Source organism: Rattus norvegicus, chromosome Y (genome assembly GCF_036323735.1).
Source record: "Rattus norvegicus strain BN/NHsdMcwi chromosome Y, GRCr8, whole genome shotgun sequence".
Taxonomy (NCBI): domain Eukaryota; kingdom Metazoa; phylum Chordata; class Mammalia; order Rodentia; family Muridae; genus Rattus; species Rattus norvegicus.
The window spans coordinates 22,698,181-22,719,124 of NC_086040.1; positions in this window are offsets into that span (position 1 = coordinate 22,698,181).

Genomic DNA, 20,944 nt, shown 5'->3' on the forward strand with positions numbered 1-20,944 from the left:
CATCCCTATATAATAAAACATTCTCTATGTACATAATATTGAGGAATTTACTTTAATTGTTTTATTTTTTGAGAATTTCCACCAAAGTATTTTGATGATAATTTTCCCATTTATTTTACCTACGTCACTATATTTCTTTTAATCCTACCTTTGTATATCTTCTACATTAAAGTACTGTTTAATAACCCCATGATGATCCCTTACAAAAATCGTTTAAGGGTTGGGGATTTAGCTCAGTGGTAGAGCGCTTCCCTAGCAACCACAAGGCCCTAGGTTTGGTCCCAAGCTCTGAAAAAAAAGAAACGAAAAAAAAAAAAAAAGAAAAAAAGAAAAAACAAAAATCGTTCAACCCTCCAACAGTAGACACTAACTTCCCATAGTATATCAGTTAGAAGTAACAGCTTTCAGGCATTTACACTACATTCTGGACTGTTCACTGGCTTGAAACTGTGCAGGGAACCACAGCTGCTGTGTGTCATGAGGTGAGCACTCAGTGTATCCAGAAGACACGCTTTCCCTATGATCACACCCACATTTTGGGCACCTAAAATCTCTTTGCACCTTGTTTCAGGGTGGCCTTTTAGCCTTCTGGAAGGGGTATAACATGTATATCCAACTCATCATGGATGAAATCAATAAAATGAGGACAACAATATAATGAATGAAAGGAAGGTTTCATTCATGGAAAGTATTAACAATATTATCATAGCCTCTGGCCAAGTTATTTAAAGAAAGTGTAGAATTAAGAAAATTAAAGAGAAGAGAGGAGACATGGAGAAAACATTTTTATATTTACAGTCCCAAATCTAGAATATTTTTTAAATGATTTACTGGAGATATAGTCAATCATGTGTGATCTGTTAAGCTTCCCTAACTCATGGTTTCAGGCAAAGAGCATCAAATTTTAGCACTGAGGAATAGAATAAAACCAATTTGTAGAAAATTCCAATCATAAGAAAATAGACATCCTCCATGATGCACATCATCTCTCAGGTGCACTGGCCTCAGCATGACTGATTGTCTGCTGTCAGCATGGGTTTTTACTGCCACCCCTTTGATAACTGCTGATGTCCAATCTGCTTCAGCCATGTCATCAGCTCCCCATTCTGTTGCAGGGAGATTAGATCACTGCGTCTCCCTGTGCAGTCTTTCTTTACCTATGAAGACGAACTATTCTCACTGCACTGAGCTGTTGTAAGTAATCCTGAATCACATTGGTTTTCTTGGTGGCTGTGATGTCTACAAATCCCAGAAAACCATGTTTGAAAGGGAGCTGATGGAGAATTTCTTGCATATTTCTGGAAAAGTTACAAGTGGGATCAATGAACAGGACCACCTTCCCAGACTGGATCTTGCAGTTCACATACACATGAGCCATGCTGACAGGCTGCAGCTTCCCAGAAATGTAAGTTCAATTGAAGATACTGGTCTGTTTGAGAATGGCAATCCCAATGTATTCTTAACTATGCATTCAACTTGAAGTCCATAGAAAACATGGAAGGAAGAAACTTTTACTTTTTCCTGCTTGCACTCACATTGCTATCAAACCCTCACAGACATTAGAACCTGCATACTGAAGATTTATCCATATACTAATGACCAGATGAGACATCTAGCCTTTTGGATCAATAAACTAATGGATTCTAGGACTTCCCAAACAGTCAGCCATTGTTAAATTATGTGGGCCATAGACTGTGATCATTGTGACTAATCCATTTTCTCTGTAAAGAGAGATTCATCCTTTACGTTCCATTAGGGAGTAATGGCTTCTGCACCAGGAACCTACAGAAGACCTTTTAGAGCAGTTGTGTGTAGTAAGAGGTTCAGCTCAGTTACAAATTTCCAATGGCCACATTGCCTTAGCATGAATTTCATATGATGCTTTGATACAGTCCTTCTTATTTTCTATAGTTCTTGGCAACAGAGTAAAAATAGAAATAGTAATCTGTCAATGCACAGTAATATATTTGCATGAGTGCATCATGTAGAAGAATTACAGGATAAACAAGAATTGGAAAACCAGATGTCTTTCCTTTTTTGGACCAAGACAAGGAAAACTGAACTATATAAAAATCTGAGACACGTTTTCTGGAGTTTGTTATTTCTTTCAATAATGGGTCTCCTTGGGAAGGATTTCAGTTATCAAGAGTCAGCAAAAATTACCTTTATTGCTGACCCAACACACCTGAATACCTCATTCTCAGGAATGAAGAAACTCTGTATCCATCCTTTTATAATATGTATATATCTATATATCATTCATAGAATGGATACTTTTGACTCTTAGTTTCAAAGTAACAGTCTGGGGAGACACAGAATTAATTATTTCACACATTAATTCTCAGGCTGATGTTTGGCCTCAAAAGTTCATTTCAGGTGTTGCTTTAAAAAGTCATTCCCTGATCTGGAAGAAATGCATTTTAAATGTTGTGTAATCTATTAGAACAATATCAACTACATTTCTCCCTACCCATTTTTGAACTGAATCATTTTCCACCAAATGTCTGTTGTCTTTTCTGCAGGCTGCATCTCCCCAGACTAGTCTGAATCTTGCTCTTAGCACTGCATTTATAATACAACAATGTGATTTCCTTTCCACGTTCACCACTAGTAGAGTTTTTCAATTCTTCATTTCATCTAATGGGTCTAATCTACATTGTCACAAAGGATGACACTTGAGAGTTTAGAGATGCTGAGGTATAATGCTGTATCCACAAATAACCTACATGGATGACTGGCAGATATGAGAATGACCATATCTACACCATATATGTATTCCTGTAGGTCTCACAAAACTTCTCTCTTTGGTTGAGTTTGATCCAGTTCAACTAATACAGTACAAAAGAAAGTATAAAAGTCATGCACATGGGCTGGAAACATAGCTCATGAACTTTGAGAATTTGCTAACCATAGAACCCAAAGGGTAACCCAATTCTATGTGAAAATCTCTCACCCAACTGGCTTCAGTGGGAATTGCATGTATATGGTGCATAGGTCATAAAGGAGGCAAAACACATATGTAAAGAAGAAACAATAACAGTGTCCTTTGCCTTACATAATATGCTTTGCAGTTTTATGAGATCCCCTTTGCCGATTATTGATCTTAGAGCATAAGCCATTGGTGTTTTTTTCAGGAAATTTTCTCCAGTGCCCATGTGTTTGACATGCTTCCCACTTTCACTTCTATTAGTTTGAGTGCATCAGGTTTGATGTGGAGGTCCTTGATCCCCTTGGACTTAAGCTTTGTATAGAGTAATAAGCATGGATTGATCTGCACTCTTCTACATGCAGACATCACATTGAACCAGCACCATTTGATGAAACGCTATCTTCCATTAGATGGTTTTGGCTCCTTTGTCAAAAATCACATGACCATAAGTTTGTGTTTTCATATCTGGGTCTTCAATTCTATTCAACTGGTCTGCCTCTGTCTCTGTAACAATACCATGCAGTTTTATCACTATTGAAGTTTTCATTATCCTGGGTTTTTTTCGTTATTCCAGATGAATTGGGAAATTGTCCTGTTTAACCCTCTGAAGAATTGGATTCGTATTTTGATGGGGACTGCATTGAATCTGCAGATCGCTTTTGGTAAAATGGCCATTTTTACTATATTTATCCTGCCAATACATGAGCTTGGGAGATCTTTCCACCTTCTGAGGTCTTCTTCAATTTCATTCTTCAGAGGCTTGATGTTCTTACCATATAGATCTTAAACGCAAATCTTCACTCCTTCGTTGAAAGGGGAACAAGAATACTCTTGGCAGGGAATAGGGAAGCAAAGTTTAGAAAAGAAGCAGAAATAACACTCATTCAGAATGTGTTCCACATGTGTCCCATACATATACAGCCACCCAATTAGATAAAATGGATGAATCAAAGAATTGCAGGCCAATAGGAACCGGAAGTAGATCTCTCCTGAGAGACACACCAAGAATACAGGAAATACATAGGCCAATGGCAGCAGCAAACCACTGAACTGAGAATGGGACCCCCATTGAAGGAATCAGAGAAAGGGCTGGAAGACCTTGAAGGGGCTCAAGACCCCATATGAAAACAATGCCAGACAACCAGAGGTTCCAGGGACTACCCAAACACTATACAGGGACTGACCCTGGGCTCCAACCTCATAGGTAGCAATGAATAGGTATCAAGAGCCCCAGTGGAAGGGGAAGCCCTTGGTCCTGCCAAGACTGAAACCCCAGTGAACGTGATTGTTGGAGTGAGGGTTATTTGGGGGGAGGATGGGGAGGAGAATCCCATACTGAGGGGGAGTGGGATGTGTTAGGGGGATGTTGGCCCAGAATTAGGAAGGGGAATAACAATTGGGAAGGTAAATAAGAAATTCTCAAGAGAGTAAAGATTTAAAAAGAAATGAATAACAAAAGAAATAATAGCAATAACAATGGACTCTGACCCCATAGGTAGCAATGAATAACCTAGTAAGAGCACCAGTGGAAGGGGAAGCCCTGGGTCCTGCTAAGACTGAACCCCCAGTGAACTAGTCTATGGGGGGAGGGCGGCAATGGGGGGAGGGTTGGGAGGGGAACACCCATAAGGAAGGGGAGGGGGGAGGGGGATGTTTGCCCGGAAACCGGGAAAGGGAATAATACTCGAAATGTATATAAGAAATACTCAAGTTAATAAAAAAAATTGTAACTGATATATTACATTAATATTTCAAAATTAATATATTAATTATCAATATATTTAATATGAATTATTAATATTCACTATTACACAATGGTGTGAAGGAGATGAATTGAAGAAACAAGGAAAAAATGCAAGACTATCACATTACATGCTGAAAAAGCCTTTGACAGAATCCATCGTCCTTCCCTATTTATGGCCTCAGGGAGACCAGGGATGTCAGGCACATACATAATGCAATAAAATACTAAAATAAATACAAAAATATTACATAAAATGAAATATAGCAGGCCAATAGTTAATATCAAAATAAGGGGGGGAAAGGGAAAGACAATTCGACTAAATTGGAGAAAGAGACCAGACTGCTCATCTCGCAGCATCCTTTCAGTAAAGTCCTTAAATTCCCAGCTATGGCAATAAGACAACCAAAGGAAGTCGAGGGGATGATATTGGAAAAGGAGAACTCAGTGTATCACCACTCACACATCATATAATAGTGAACATATATGATCACAAAGTTTTACCAGAAATGACCTACATATGGAAAACACCTTCAGCCAAGTGGAGGAATGAAAAATTAAATGAAAATAATCTGTCATGCAAATGACAGGGATGCTAAGAAGAAATTATGGAAGCAATGCCATTCAAAATGGGCATATGTATATATTATGAAATATAAAATAACTCTGACCTAGCACATCAGAAACATGTCTGGTATGAACTCCAAGACTCTGAAGAGAGAAATTGAAAAGGTAACAGAAGACAGAAAGCCCTCCCATGCTCACGGATGGGTAGGATTAAGGATCAAAGAGGCCTTCTTACTTTTGGATGAAGATACAAAGTTGCTATTTCTCAGTCAGGTGTGACATGGTTGCCAAGGTGCATGCAGGACAAGAGGCAATCTTGCAGTCATTTGTGGAGTCAAAGACGACATCTTGCTCTTTTGGTGTGACATGGTTTCCCAATGGGCACATGTTAAATCATTGGCTGTGGAAGAAGGGTCAACCTGAAACATCTCTGGCTTTCTAGCATGCAGATGGTGTCACAATTTCTAAATCACATAAGTCACCGAAAATAGCCGGGGTAAAATCTCTGACAGAGTGATGGCAGCCATTACTGGAGAAGGAAATGGCTTTGATGTGTGTAAGAACAAACTGCTCATGCCACGCCATTCAGTCATCACAAGCATCATGGGTTGAGATGATCTAGATTTAGAGACTGAATGTTTAATATTTTTTTGGGAAATTTTAGCCTGCTCGAAATGGTTCACAGTTATCTGGAAATATTTGAAGTGGAATACTATGCAGCTATGAAATATAAGGACATTGTGAAGCTGCGGTCAACTAGATGACACGAGTTGAGAAACCTGAAACTCCTCTGGGTGCGATCATTGAAGACCTCGAGAAAAAGGAACACTGGGCCTGGGTCATTGAAGACACAGATATCCATAGAAAATATAAGAGACATGACTGAGGAAGAAACAGCTGTGTCTACTGTACTATGGAGCAGTGTTTAGAGCCCCTACAAGGGGAGATCTCTATTAACAGAAAATTTGATCCAGAAATACTGTTGAAGAAAGCTTGTTGGAATTTCCGAAACCAATGAGTCCATAAAGAAAACACACAATCTGGTTATTATAATTATATCTATAAAGGTGTATTGTGCAGATCTAACACTATCATAATGTATTCCCCAACCATAAAACCCCTTTCTACATGTGCTTTCTCCAGGCCATAGGGATTCTTTCAATCATTACTTCCTCCTTATTTTCTTCAGTCCTCTCCCTTCCCCTCTTACCCTCTTCTGCCTCTCTACCTAACCCCACAGTCAAACCTCAAGTACCAACTTTCCCCTCCAGCTATCAGTAATAGGCTCTAGCATTTACTGATAAGTTAAAATGGGAAGAAGGTTCATATGCGATCTCTTGAATCCATGATAGAGGGCCAGTCGGGGGGAAACCTCCTTTGAGGAAGAATATAAATATCAGGATATGTATTGCATTTGCTGGGGGAAGAGCAAATCTGTAAAATGCTTTCCATATCTATCCAGTGGATTCTGAGAAAATGGGGAATATTCATCCTAAAGAACCAGCTATACTACACCTGGTCTTATATCTAAAAAGACCTCTGCCATACCGTAAGGACATGTGCTTCATATAGTTAATAACTATTTCTTTATAATAAGCAGAAAATAGAAATAACCCAGATGCCCCTTAACCAAAGAATGGCTACAGAAAATGTGGTTCATTTACACTATGAAATACTTTGCAGCTATGAAAAATAAGGACATTGAGAAGCTGCGGTCAAGTAGATGGGATGAGAATGTACTGAATGAGGTTACTGAGACCCAAAATAACATGTACATTTTGACTTAAAAGAGGGTATTAGCCATAAAGTACAGAATTCACACACTAAGGTCTATGGAACCAAAGAGGATAAACAATTAGAAAGGGCCAAGAAAAATTCTTGAATTTCACTCAGAAGGAGGAATATACTAATGAGAGGAGGCAGATGGAAGGAAAGGATTGTGTGTCTAAGGGCATGGGAAGGGAAAAGGGGTTTGAGAATCATTTCTTGGGAGAGACGGAAAAGAGGGACGGAGGGCCAAGAGAATAAAGGGAAGTCAAGGACTGTGCAGGGTGGGTGCTATCTCTATGATTTCCTTGCAATCTGGGATGGGTGAGGCTACCCCTGCGTCCATGAGTGTGACTTTAGCTGAGACTCTTAACAGGGGATACAGGTACTGAAATGGTCACTTTCTGTAGCCACGGAGGACCCAAGGTTAAAGGATAAGGACCCAAACCCACCCCCAAAATTTTGACCCAGAAATTGCCTTCAACATAAGAAACACAGGGACAGAAATGGAACAGGAAATGAGGGAATGGCCAAAGTATAAGTGGCCGGATGTGAGCCTTATCCTATGAGCAAACGACAAACACTGACATTATTAATGGTCCTTTCTTGTGTTTGCAGACGGGTGGGTAGCGTTATTGTACTCTGCAAGGCTCCACCGAGCAGCTGACGGACACAGAAGCAGAGGCGCATGGTCAAATATCGGACATAGCTCAGTGATTCTCACTGAAGAGCTGAGGGAAGGATTGAGAGAGGCAGAGGAGCAAAATGGTCTTCACGTGTGTTCACTGAACACATCGCCTGTCTGTGGAACCTGTTCTCTGGGCTGCGTTTTCAGTACCTTGTGGGAGACAATGAATCTAGTTCTGCAAAGACTTGATGTGCCAGGGGAGAGGGTGGATCAAGAGGGGTCCTCCACTCTGTCAAAAAAGAAGGGGAGAGGATAGAATGAGTGACCGTAAAGGGTGGAAGCCTGGAGGACTGTGGTGACAGGGCAGCATTAAGAATGTTACCTGGTGAATAGATGCAACCATTCTAGAAAGGGCCGCAGACATTACATCACTGGGATGGGGGCGTGACATCATGGGTGTTGGGCATGACATCGTGTGGGTGGGGCATGACATCATGGGAGTGGGACATGACCTCATGGGGATGGGGGCATGATATCATAGGGATGGGGTCATGATATCATGAAGCTTCATGGAAAATAGTTGAAACTAGAAAAAAAAAAAGCCCGAGAGGGAGCTGAGACCTAGAGACACAAACATGGAGAGCGTTTACCTATGGATGGTATCAGCTGTGAGATAAATCTTATTCTATCTACAATCCACAAATGAGGACAGGACACAGGAAAGGTGAAGGGGAGGGGAAAGCATCAACCTCTCTGAAAGGAAAACTGGAACAGACTCTGTGGGTGAGTGAAAGCGAATGAGGACATAAGCAGAAGGTCAGTAGGGAAGAAGGAGGGATAGCGCGGTACAGAGAGAACGGGCCAGAGTTAGGGGACATACGGGTTAATGCAGAAACGCGATGGATGCACTTGTTAATTCATGGCATCTAGAGGGCAACCTCCCAAGGATGTAATCTGATAGAGAACGCAGAGCCCGAACCTTCAATCCTTTGAAATCAAGCAAGTAGGACCTCAGGGTTGGGGATGGGGTAGATTCAGTGTAGTCGGTTTCTGAGGAGGTCAAATGGAGATCCCTAAACAACAGACCGATGCTGGGACACAGATTATAAAAGCTCAAGCAAATGAGGCCTTCCTGGTACCTTAAGTCTCTATCGATGTAAATGCACCCGAAAACCCCTTCCCCCTCGCGAAGATTTGTTTAGCCCTTGTTCAACCTGAGTAAAATATATGGACACAGCGCGTCCCTGAATACCTTCTAAGAGAGTTGTGTCACTGAATACCTTGGAGCAACTACAAAACTCACATGCAAGCAGAACAACATTCTGTTGACCGACTAATTCCTGGGGCCCTTCATCCTTTTGCACCTAAACACTCTAGGAAGCGTACATCAGAGATATGTGTGTGTGTGTGTGTGTGTGTGTGTGTGTGTGTTTGTGTGTGTGTCTGTCTGTCTGTGTGTGCGTGTCTGTGTGTGTGTATTTTTATGTGTGTGTTTGTGTATGTTTGTGTCTCTGTGTGTCTCTCTGTCTGTTTGTGTGTGTGTGTATGTGTTGTGTGTGTCTGTGTGTGTATTTTTATGTGTGTCACAGTTTGTATGTGTGTGTTTCTGTGTATGTCTCTCTGTGTTTATGTGTGTCTGTATGTGGGTATTTGTGTCTTTCTCTCTGTCTGTGTGTCTCTCTGTGCGAGTGTCTGTCTGTCTATCTGTCTGTGTCTCTCTGTGTGTGTCTTTGTGTATGTGTGTGTGTGTCTGTGTGTGTGTGCCTGTGTGTATGTGTGTGTGCATGTGTGTGTGTGTGTGTGTGTGTGTGTGTTAGTCATGCACAAGCTAACCATCCTCACACACAGACTGTCTGGATTGCTTTTCTTTTTGTAAGGTTGGCAAATCTTTCTCTTGTCCTAAGAAAAGACGACCCTGGTTCTCACCTCTCTCTGTGAAGACATGACAGGTTGAGTGATTTTCATGTATGAGGAGTCTGTCCTAGTAAAAATTGCTTTCATGGATACAATAACCCTTGAAAAACATGTCTCAACATTTACTTTCCTTAGTCTGTGAACCCTTGAGAAGATTATTCCGTTATTATTATTATTATTATTATTATTATTATTATTATTATCATTATTATCATTATTATTATTGTTGTTGTTGTCATCATTATTTATTATTATTATTATTTTATTATTATTACAGAATTATTCCATTATATTATTGTCTTAGCTGTTACAAGTTTTCTAATGTTCACTGACGGCAGGAAGATTATGGATCATGTGGGTCGCATTGGACGGCCATGTTTTAGTTCTTGAAACTGAAAGTTTTATTTACATGTTCCCAAGAGCAAATACATGCAAGTACAGAAAGTTCCTTGGTCTTCTACATGAGACTGACACCCTCACGTAGTCCTCTGATCTATTTGAGAAACAGAATTTAGACGAGCAATCAAAAGGTTGGTGACCAAAGACCCAAGTAAGGGAGAAATAAGACAGTTTTTCACAATGTTTCATGCTTTGGGGATTGGTAGACATTAAATAACCATCTTTTCATTCATAGCAGGAATAGTCAAATTATTAAATAATAGTAGGCAGAAAATTTTAACAACATATGTATGCTGACTAATTTAAATTCCCACATTTCGTCTCTGGAACATTATATTTTCTCTTTCAGGTTCTTCTTGAAATTCTTTGAAAACATGCAATCCAGTATGTGTTTATCTGTACACATTCATAAAGCATGGTGTCGCTCTAGTGATGGGCAGATGATATGACTGTCAAGAGACAGAATGACTTTCTTGCCAAAGGAATAAACCTTCATGTTCAGGGAGGCAATTTCAGTCTTAGGTGCAGATGTTTAAAATCCCCTGAGAATGCTTCCTACAGCTACCGTTTCCTTTATGACATAATATCCTAGGATGTGGGTTTGTTCTTTGCATTTTGTTTCCAGATCTACAAGAAAGTTTCGATTGCATATACTATTTGGAGATGTTGTCTTTTATCTTTTCTATCAATGTATTCTGGGTGTAGACTCTCAGGCATTTTCTGATCCATATCTCACTGCAGGGGCTGCAAATGAGATGAGTCTTCATCAGGAATAAAGGAAAGAAGACAGGTAAGGTAATAGAGAACTCCCTGATGTATTTATCCCCTGTGAATCCGAGATTACTGTTGTCCTCAACCTGTATATGTAAACTTTATCTTTACAACAATGTACACTCACATGAGTTTAAACCTTTGTACTTTTCATTTTCTAAATATTTGCAATAAATAGAAATTTCAAAGTAATAAAGTTGTGTGATATGTGTAACTCTTTTAACAGATTCCCTTGTATTACTTAATACAATATATAAATGGTTTTCCTGCGTGTTGAATGTAATAAAGACAGTGACTTTTCTCTCAAAATATGTAGTAATTTTGGCCTCTATAAAATTTAATATGTTCATATCTTGCCTAAACATTGACCACAATTACATCAGAAATACTTCCTATACTTACACAGTGTTTTTTCCTAAATATTGACTTTAAAATGCATTCAGCAGAATATATATTGAGGCGGATGGAGGGAGGGAGGAAACTGAATGGGAGGGGAGGTAGAGAAGGGACTGTGTATGAGGAATTAGGTATAGTGCGTTTGGAGGAATTAGGTATAGTGTGTTTGGAGGAATTAGGTATAGTGAATGCAGGGAAAAGGGAATGGAAATCACAAGTGTGGGGTGCACATCTCTAGGAAGTGCCAGAGACCTAGGAAAGGCAAATACCCAGGGTGACTATTGGGGTGACATTAGCAATGGGGATACAGATTCTTTTTTTTTTTTTTTTTTGGTTCTTTTATTCAGAGCTGGGGACCAAACCCAGGGCCTTGCGCTTCCTAGTCAAGCACTCTACCACTGAGCTAAATCCCCAACCCCGGGTATACAGATTCTTAATTTGTCACTTCTTTAGCCACGCATGACTCCCAGTGATGTGACAAGGATAAAAAACAAAAAAAATCACCAACAAAACCTTCAATCCAAAATGAACACAGCCTACAAGACCTTCAGAGACAAAGATAGATAGAGCAGACATGGAATGAAGGTCCAACCAATGGTTAGCACAGATTGAGATCTACCCCATGGGCAATCACTGATCGCTGACACTATTAAAGATACTCTATCATGCTTGCATACAGAATTTTAACATAACTGTCCTCTGAGTGACTTCACCCAACAGCTGAGAGAAACAAGTGTAAAGATTCACCACCAAACATTAGCTGGAGCTTGGGGAGTCTTTAAAAAACAGCTGAAGAATCAAGGCCCAGATAATATGAGGGACTCCAGAGAAAGACCAATAGGGTCAACTCAAGGGGACTCTTGTGGTTTGACAAAGACTGAACCACCAACCAGAGAGTGAACTTGGAGTAAACCTGAGCCCCCAGGACATAGGAAGGAAATGTATAGCTTTTTTTCTTTTTATGGGTTTCCCCAACAATGGGTCTTGGTGTACCCTGAAGATGGGATGTAAAGTGAAAAAATAAATAAATGAATTTTAAAGACACATATGTCTCATCTATAGACAACTTGTTTGGGAAAGCCTAATTCTAGTTGTTTGGAACCCACATGAAGACAAAGCCTGTGGAGTGCCTCTGCCCTTAGAGGCCATAATCCTTTTCATTCTGTTCTTCCATCAGAGTTCCAAGCTCCACCCATGGTTTGGCTAGTTGATGTCTGCTACTGTCTGATTCAGCGGCTTAGTGGAGTCTCTCAGAGTGAAGCCATGATAGACTCCTTTCTGCAAGCATAACAGAGTGTCATTCATAGTATCAGGGATTGGTGCTCATCCATGCGGTGGTTCTCAATCTGCACTAACCATTGGTTAATCATTCCACTCTCTCTGCTCTATGCACTGCCCTTTCATTTCTTGTGGTCAGAATAAATTTTGGGTCAAAAGTTGGTGTCTCTATCATTCCATTTGTTTTGCTCTCTGGCTACAGGAGGAGGGCTCTTCAGGTAGATATCACTGAGACTGTGAGTCTCAGGTAAGGAAACACCCATTGATTCATGGGTATCTCTTACCCCAGCTCTCTGCCTCTTTCTGGATATGATCTCTACCTCCCCACCCTTCCATCTAGGCTGCTGTGTCTGTCCTCTGAAGCAGATGATGTTATCACAGAGACTAGATATGAAACCGGAGGAGATACTTGTGGAGTCCCCTACTGCTCAGAGGAGAAAGGTATAGAGGAAGGATTGTGAGAGGGGTGAACTAGAGAGTGGCAGTGTGCAGTATGTAAAGTGAATAAATAAACAAATAATTATGAAAATAACTAAGTCTTGAAGGTAAGAAGCAGGTGTGTGTGTGTGTGTGTGTGTATATGTGTGTGTGTGTAAGTAAGTAACTAAACATGAAGTTAAAACCAGTTGTGCATGTGTCTTTGTGTGTGTCTGTGTCTGTGTGTGTGTGTGTGTGTAACTAAGTAAACTTGAAGAAGAAGCAGGTGTGTGTGTGTGTGTGTGTAACTAAGTAAGTAAACTTGAAGGTAAGAGCAGTTGTGCATGTCTGTTAGTGTGTGCGTGCGTGTGTATATATATATATATACATATATATATATATATATATATATGTATATATATATCATATATATATATGATGGCAAGAAGCAGGTGGGTGTGTTTTTAATATTAACTTATCACATTTGAGAAAACAGTGGTTTATGCAGAAGACAGGACAGTTTATGCACTATATTAAGAAAAAATGGAGAGTGCTGAAGATGAAGAAATGATTCGGTGATTAATAGCATTATCTGTTCTTCCAGAGAACCCAAAGTCGATGCCCAGCTCCCAAGTGACAGCTCACAAGTGGCTGTAATTTCAGCATCACGGAATCTCACACCCACTTCAACCTCCTGGACACTAGGCATGGATGTGTTTCACACGTGAACAAGCAGGTAAAACTCTTACATATGTACAACAAAAAATTATAAAAACAGAGGAGCAGTTCCTGGTTGACATAATTTGATTTTTGTGAATATTCATAGTGATGATCACAGTCAAAAACACCCTTTATTGATCTATAATGCAATCAAAGACACTAAAAGTTAATGATCACATGAGTCATTTAAAATCTATTTATTTAGATAAATTGTAATAAAAATTGCAGTAATGAAATTAAAATTTTATTAATATACAAATCAATAAACATTAATATTCTCATATAGAACTGAAAATAATACTTTCCACATATTTGTTTGGCTTTTATAAATATTGCAGTTTGTGGTTAGTTTTTTGTTGGTTTTTGTAAGAGTTCATTTCCAGGTATTAGCCCATGAACTCTATAAACTCATGCAGAATACTACAGGAACTTAGGCCCTCTTGTGTTGAATGCAGGAAAGTTGCTATCTGTTTTCCTTCCTGTCTGATCAATTTTCTCTACGTACATTACAAGGATATTTTTGTTCTTGAATTCTTCCAGTTTTGTCAAGCTGATAGCTGATAGCTGATAACTGGAGAATATTTAATTTTTGAAGATCATTTTTGAAGCTACTTCCTGATGTCTGCACTATCAATTTTGTAGATTTTCAAATGCGTGGCCAAATGAACAGATATTCAGGGACTAGACATGCCTAATAGCTACTGTTGTTATGTCTTTTTGAAAGAAGAAATCAGAAAGGGATAGTGTTTGGGGTAAGGGACTTTGTGGGGGAATACAGGAAGGAGGACAGCATTTCAGACATAAATAAATTAATAAAATAAATAAATACAAGAAAATAAAGCAGAATTCAAACTATACAGGAAAATCAGATTTAATTGATAGGAAACAGTATGGTTTTATATCATAACCTAATTACTAAATTTTATATACTTTAATCAACCAAATGACTGATTCTCATAAAATCAGAAAATTGAAAAAAAGTGTTAAAAGTAACTTTGTAGGTTGGCCAAATCATAACAACAATGTTTCTAGAACTGTAAAACTTTCTATGCCCATATCCCATCCAGAAATCCAGTTGACATTTAGTTATTACATATCTTACATCATTCTGTTCTGTGATAATTCATTACTATTTTTATCTTCTGTGATCACACCTTTGAATATAAATAATTACTTTGCTGGAATGTCTCTGAATTTGGATTTGGACAGTGATTTTTCTCTTTTATGTTGAGATTATATGTACTTGACACAGATGCCAAAAACTGTTTCTTGCTTTGCTTATTGCAGTTAAGCATTATGAGGATGCCTGTCATCTTAACAACACCCAATTACGGAGCAATGAAATTATTTTAAATTATTTTCATTTTGTAGTTAAAATATTTAAATGTATTTTTCTTTTGATTTTCCTTTTGAAGTAATAGAAGTTATAGGAGAATTTCGTAAAGCCTATGGAAAGACTTTGTGTCTCTTGAAAACTTTTGGCTTTGTTTTCAGTTTATTGGTCATTTTTTTACTAACATTTTGACCTGAATGGTCCTTACTGCATGTAAGTAGACTCAGAACAATGAGTTTGAGGAGACTATAATTACTGTCTTTCTGTTTAAGTGACTCACACCTAAAACATTACTGTAGTTTTAGTTTCATGGTAATTTTTTCAATGTCTTGCATATTTTTAGCACACGTAAATGGAATTTTATTTTTGTTTCATTATACTCATAAAGACTCACGATTCTAATTTTATGTTGAATTGCAACCTGAGTCTAATTATCGGACACTAGCTGACTTTTATATTTGTATTCTGTCACTTGTAAACCCACTTCAATTCCTGTATAATGTGTGCATTCATACTTGTGTGTGTGTGTGTGTGTGTGCATGTGTGTGTGTGTGCATGTGTGTGTGCATGTGTGTGTGCATGAGTGTGTGTGTGTGTGTGTGTTTATCTGAAACTATGATATTGATTTTGAGAATCACCTGGCTGAAATTCATTTCCCCCCACCCTTTCTCAATCAAAAAGTGGAGGAAAGACTACTCCTGTTCCAAAATCATAGACCCTGGGTGACCAGAAGTATGGAATGATGAAATGGTACACAAAGCAGAGGTTAACAATTCACTGTCCTGAGAACTACTTAGCAATTCCAGTCCAATGCAGTGAATTTACATGTACATAGGAATATTGAATTGTAGCATAATGAACTGTGATCATTTACAAATAATTTCTGGAAGATTTCCAAATAGCTAAGAATGGATACAGAGAATTTTCAGGGCCCCTGAGACATTAGCATGTGGTTTAAACGCTGCCCAGATGGAAACGTTTAAGTACTGGACTGATCTACTAAAGTAATTTAGCAGCAAGCATACTTTACAATTGTTTGAAATTAAGCATGGTGATGAATAAAGAGAACAGTCTAAAATAAAGTTATGATTCTTAAGTTTGTTTCAAGACAGCAAGAAAGAGCACAGTGGTTTTGTTTTCTTTCTTTCACAGACTTTGCACCGTCTTGAAAGAGCATTTTGGGATCCTTAATTACCTATTTATTATCAGAAATTTCTTCAGTCCCAGAGTTCTTCTCAGTGCTGCCTTGACTTCTTGGTTCATTAAGCTATGGATGATGGGTTTCAGCATGGATGTCACTGTGGTATGGAAGATGACCAAGAATTTATCAACTCCTTGTGGGTGGTTAGATTTGGGCCTCAAGTAGTTCTGTCCCAACCCTACAAGGCAACCTATTCCCCATGAAACAATTGCCAAAGGGGCACATACCTCATGACTCATTTGGGTTGCAAAGTGAAGCGGGGCCATACAGTGGCCAAAGGCCGTGGCTGCCAATAGGCAGCACTCAGTTGTAACAAAAAGTGTGAAGAAAAACATCTGCATGTCATATCCCTCCTGAGATATTCCTCAGATCTCACTTTCAAGTCTCTCCATATCTTGGGTATGACAGAACTAGTGTAACCAATTTCCAGGATACATAAGTTCACCAGAAAGAAGTACATGGTGTTTAGAGATGGACTGGAGTAGATAGCAAAGGCTATGAGAGGAGAATGAGGGTGAACAGAGGAAGCATTCTCCAGGAACCTCAAAGTTCTTGGCAATTGCAAAGCATTTGACAGACAAGCCCTTTTCCTACCACAAAGAGCAATTGACACAATTGACACTCATCTCCTGGAAGACAAAGCAGTAACCCATTAGAAGGATACTTGCAGTTGAGAGATATTAATTTTTTAATATTTTTACTAAGCATTGATCAAGTGTCAAACATTTACAAAGATAGTGCAAACTTGTAATTCTGGCACTAATGAAGCTCAGGCAGAAGGTTTACCATGAGTCTGAGTTCAGTTTCACATGCTGTATAAGCTATCATTCAAATTAAGGAGAAGAAAACTTTGACTGTATCTCAATTTTTTACCCATTCTTATCATTAACTAGTTATCAAAGTTATGCAGAAAAACAGATCAACCCACTCATTTCTATGCTTTGGTGTTGCCACAGGTACAGTCTCTCCAACCACCCTTTGTGTGTTTTGGGACCCGATTATCCTCTGACTGCTATTATGAATATTCAAACACACACAATAAAGGTATCATTTCTTCAAGATTTATTATTTCTGAAGATAAATTAAAATCAAATAATCATTTGATAAATAAATGATTACTGGTTTTAATACATAGAATGAAAGGCAAGGCACATCTCGATGTCTGCACAGTAACGAGGTCATCAGAGAAGCTTTTTAAGATGTGTAAAGTGAGGCATAAAAGTGAAGAAGGTTCAACCAACAACACCATACCCCTTCATGATACAACCTTCAATATGACACTGATATTTGTAACTTAATAGTTCCTGTCTCTTTATATAACACATTCCTTAGCAGGAGTATCACTGTGTAGGCATTAAATTTCTGTTCTCTTAATACTGTTCATGATATTCTATCAATCAGACTATTGATTTAAATAAAAAAAAGAATAAAAGATGTAGTGTCTTGATATGTAGTCAAAGCTAACCTGAAATTCCTAATTTCTCTCCCTCAGTCTCTTGAATGTGAGTATTCTAAGAGCAAGACATATTGCCTGGCTTCATACAAATTCCTTCCTATACTTTAATCTCAACATCTTAGAATTCCACCTTACTACCTGTATTTCTGTACACATAGTATCTATACATTTCATTCCTCTTTGCTGACTTTTGCATATGGCACCTGCTGTGTGCTTGCTTGGTTATTTACATGGAAAACTGTTCAGTTCCAGCACAGTCTTGTCTGTTTTCAAATATCTTCCTTCTCTTCTTTCTATATTTATACTCTGTTTTTCACAATGTAACTGCTAAAGTAGCTGTTAGCACTGTGGTGCTGACTACTTTTCATCCTGTTCACATTGTAGCCTTATACGGAGACTGAGTATGGACTGCAAAGTTCTTATCATTATGTTTACCATCCTTAACAATCTCTGAGCTCATGTGTAATGACAAGGTCCAATGTTTAGCTTACTTTGGTTCCTTGGGGATTCTGTCTGTCCCTTCCCCTTACATCTTCTGAAGTTCAGTCTCATGTCCCTCAAATATTGGAGATGTGGCTAACTCATTTTTCTCCCAGTCTGATAACTTTTCCCTTCAAATGAGATGTCATTTCTTGTTTTGTGGAGTGTATATGTCTTCGCTGAAGTTTTGGTTTTCTTGCCAAAAGATACACCGCTTTTTCCTGACAAGAGTAGAGTAGGAGATATCACCACACTGCTAGGCTCTCTGTCTATTCACTTGATATAATGAAATGTCAGAGGTATGTGAGTAGATCAGCACATGGTTGATCCACAAATCAGCATTTCCAAATTATAAATAAATAAACATGTTACCTATGTTCATATATAACATATAGGACACACACCCACATGCACACACACACACACACACACACACACACACACAAACACACACACTTGTATGCCTATATATTCATGCAGAGACAGAGATACAGAGAAACACAATAGAAAAAGAGCACGTAGAGATTGTACATGAATTAAAATGTTAGTATAAGCAAAAATGAAGGATAACAGTATTTGTTTACATTATGCTTCACCATTTGGTCACTTATAAACATGGCTAAGAAAAAAATATATTCCCCATGAGTTTCCTTCTGTGTGAATAGGTTAAATTCCCAAAACACTTAAGTTGATTGTGTGTGGAATGCTTGTCAGATACATGGGTCATTAGCATGTGTGCATGTCTACTCACAAACATTTTAGATTTACATTTGTGTACAATCTATTTTGGGGAATTTCACACCATAACACATAATTTTCATTTCTATTCACTAATTGGACACTAAATTAATTTTCTATTGGTGTTAATGAAAAACACAGCTCCCAAAAACAGCAACAACAAAAAAAGAAAAACAATATATACTTTTCACATGGGGTCAGGAGACAGAGTCAAGTATAATAGCTTATTAGATCTATCAGATTAGATCTGACCCATTCATGCAAAAGTTATAAAAATCTAAGTGTAGAGAACATAGGGTAGACTTAAAGCTCTGACAATTATTAAGCAGGAGTGCTGTTGTACATACTTTACCATTCCGTGGACTCTACTCTTCTAGAAAAAATGGTGGAATGATAGGATTCTACTGTGGCGCATTTCACACTTATTTTGATGTACTTTAAATATTTCCCCAATTTCAATTAGAACAAACAAACAAACAAACAAAGACAAATAAACAACCTTCCCACAGCCAACACAGAAAATGACTATATTTTTAATTTGAAATATTTTAAAGCAACTTCCTTTTCATTAGTAGTTTCTGTATTTGTATAGGTAACTCTCTAGTTAGAGAGTGAGGCATTGCCTCTCCCAGTTAAATTTCCAGAATATCAACTCAAGAACCAGAATGTTATATTTACATTTGAATTTTTGCAATAAAAATGATTCACGAGAAATCCTGAGGTTTCATAAAAGAACCTTACTAAAGCTAAAAGCACACATTGCACCTGACATGATAGTAGTAAGAGATTTCAACACCCCTCATTCATCACTGGAGAGATCTTGGTGAAAGAAATTAAACAAGGATGTAGAGAAAATAATAGAAGTTATGAACCAAATGGAATTAACAGATATTTATAAAACATTCCATCCTAAAAAATAAGGAGATACTTTCTTCTCATAACCTCAGGGAACCTTCTTCAAAATTTTCCACATAATTGATTCCTCAACAGATCTTGACTGATACAGGGAGAAAGAAATAATCCGATGCATTCTATAAGATCACCACATACTAAGACGGGTCTTCAACAATAACAATAATGACAGAAAGGCCACACGTACATGGAAGTTGAAAAATGCTTTACTCGATGACAACTTGGTCAAGGAAGAAATAAAGAAAGAAATTAAAGACTTCTTAGAACTTAATGAAAATGAAGATACAACATTCTAAAACATATGTGAAACAATGAAAGCAGAGCTCAGAGAAAAACGTATAGCTCTGAGTGCTTGCGAAAAGAAACAGGAGAGAGCATATATCAGGAGCTTGATAGCACATATAAAATCTCTAGAACAAAAAGAAAAAGTAAACCCAAGAGGGGTAGAAAGCAGGAAATTATCAAACTCAGAGCTGATTTCAACAAAGTAGAAATGAAAAGGACGATACAAAGAAAAAACAAAACCAGGAGCTTTTTCTTTAAGAAAAAGAATAAGATAGATAAACCAATAAGATAACCAAACTAACCAGATGTCAAAAAGACTGTATCCAAATTAATAAAATCAGAAATGAAGAGTTAGACATAAAAACAGAATCTGAAGAAATTAAAAAAAATCATCAGATTCTACTATAAAAGCCTATATTAAAAAAAACTGCAAAATCTGGAGGAAAAGGAAAATTTTGTAGACAGATATCAGGAAGCAAAGTTAAATCAGGAACAAATAAACTTTCTAAATAACCCATAACTCCTAAATAAAGAAAAGCGGATATTAAAAGTCTCCCAAACATACAAAGTCCAGGTCGAGATGGGTCCAGTGAAGAATTCTATCAGACTTTCTTAGAAGACCTCATACTAATATTGTCCAAACTCTTCCACAAAATTGAAACAGACGGAGTACTACCGCATTCTTTATATGAATCCACAATTACTCTTATACCACACAAAGTCTCAGCACAGAAAGAGAACTTCAGACCAATTTTCCTTATGAATATTGATGAAAATATACTCAATAAATGTCTTGTAAACCGAATCTAAGAACACATCAAAAAAATCATCCATCACGATCAAGTAGACATGAACCCAGGGATGGAAGAATGGTTTAATATAGGAAAATTCATAAACGTAATTCATCATGTAAACAAACTCAAAGATAAGGAGCACATGGTCATTTCATTAGATGGTGAGAAAGCATTTGACAGAATTCAACAACCCCTGTGGATAAATGTCCTGGAAAAAT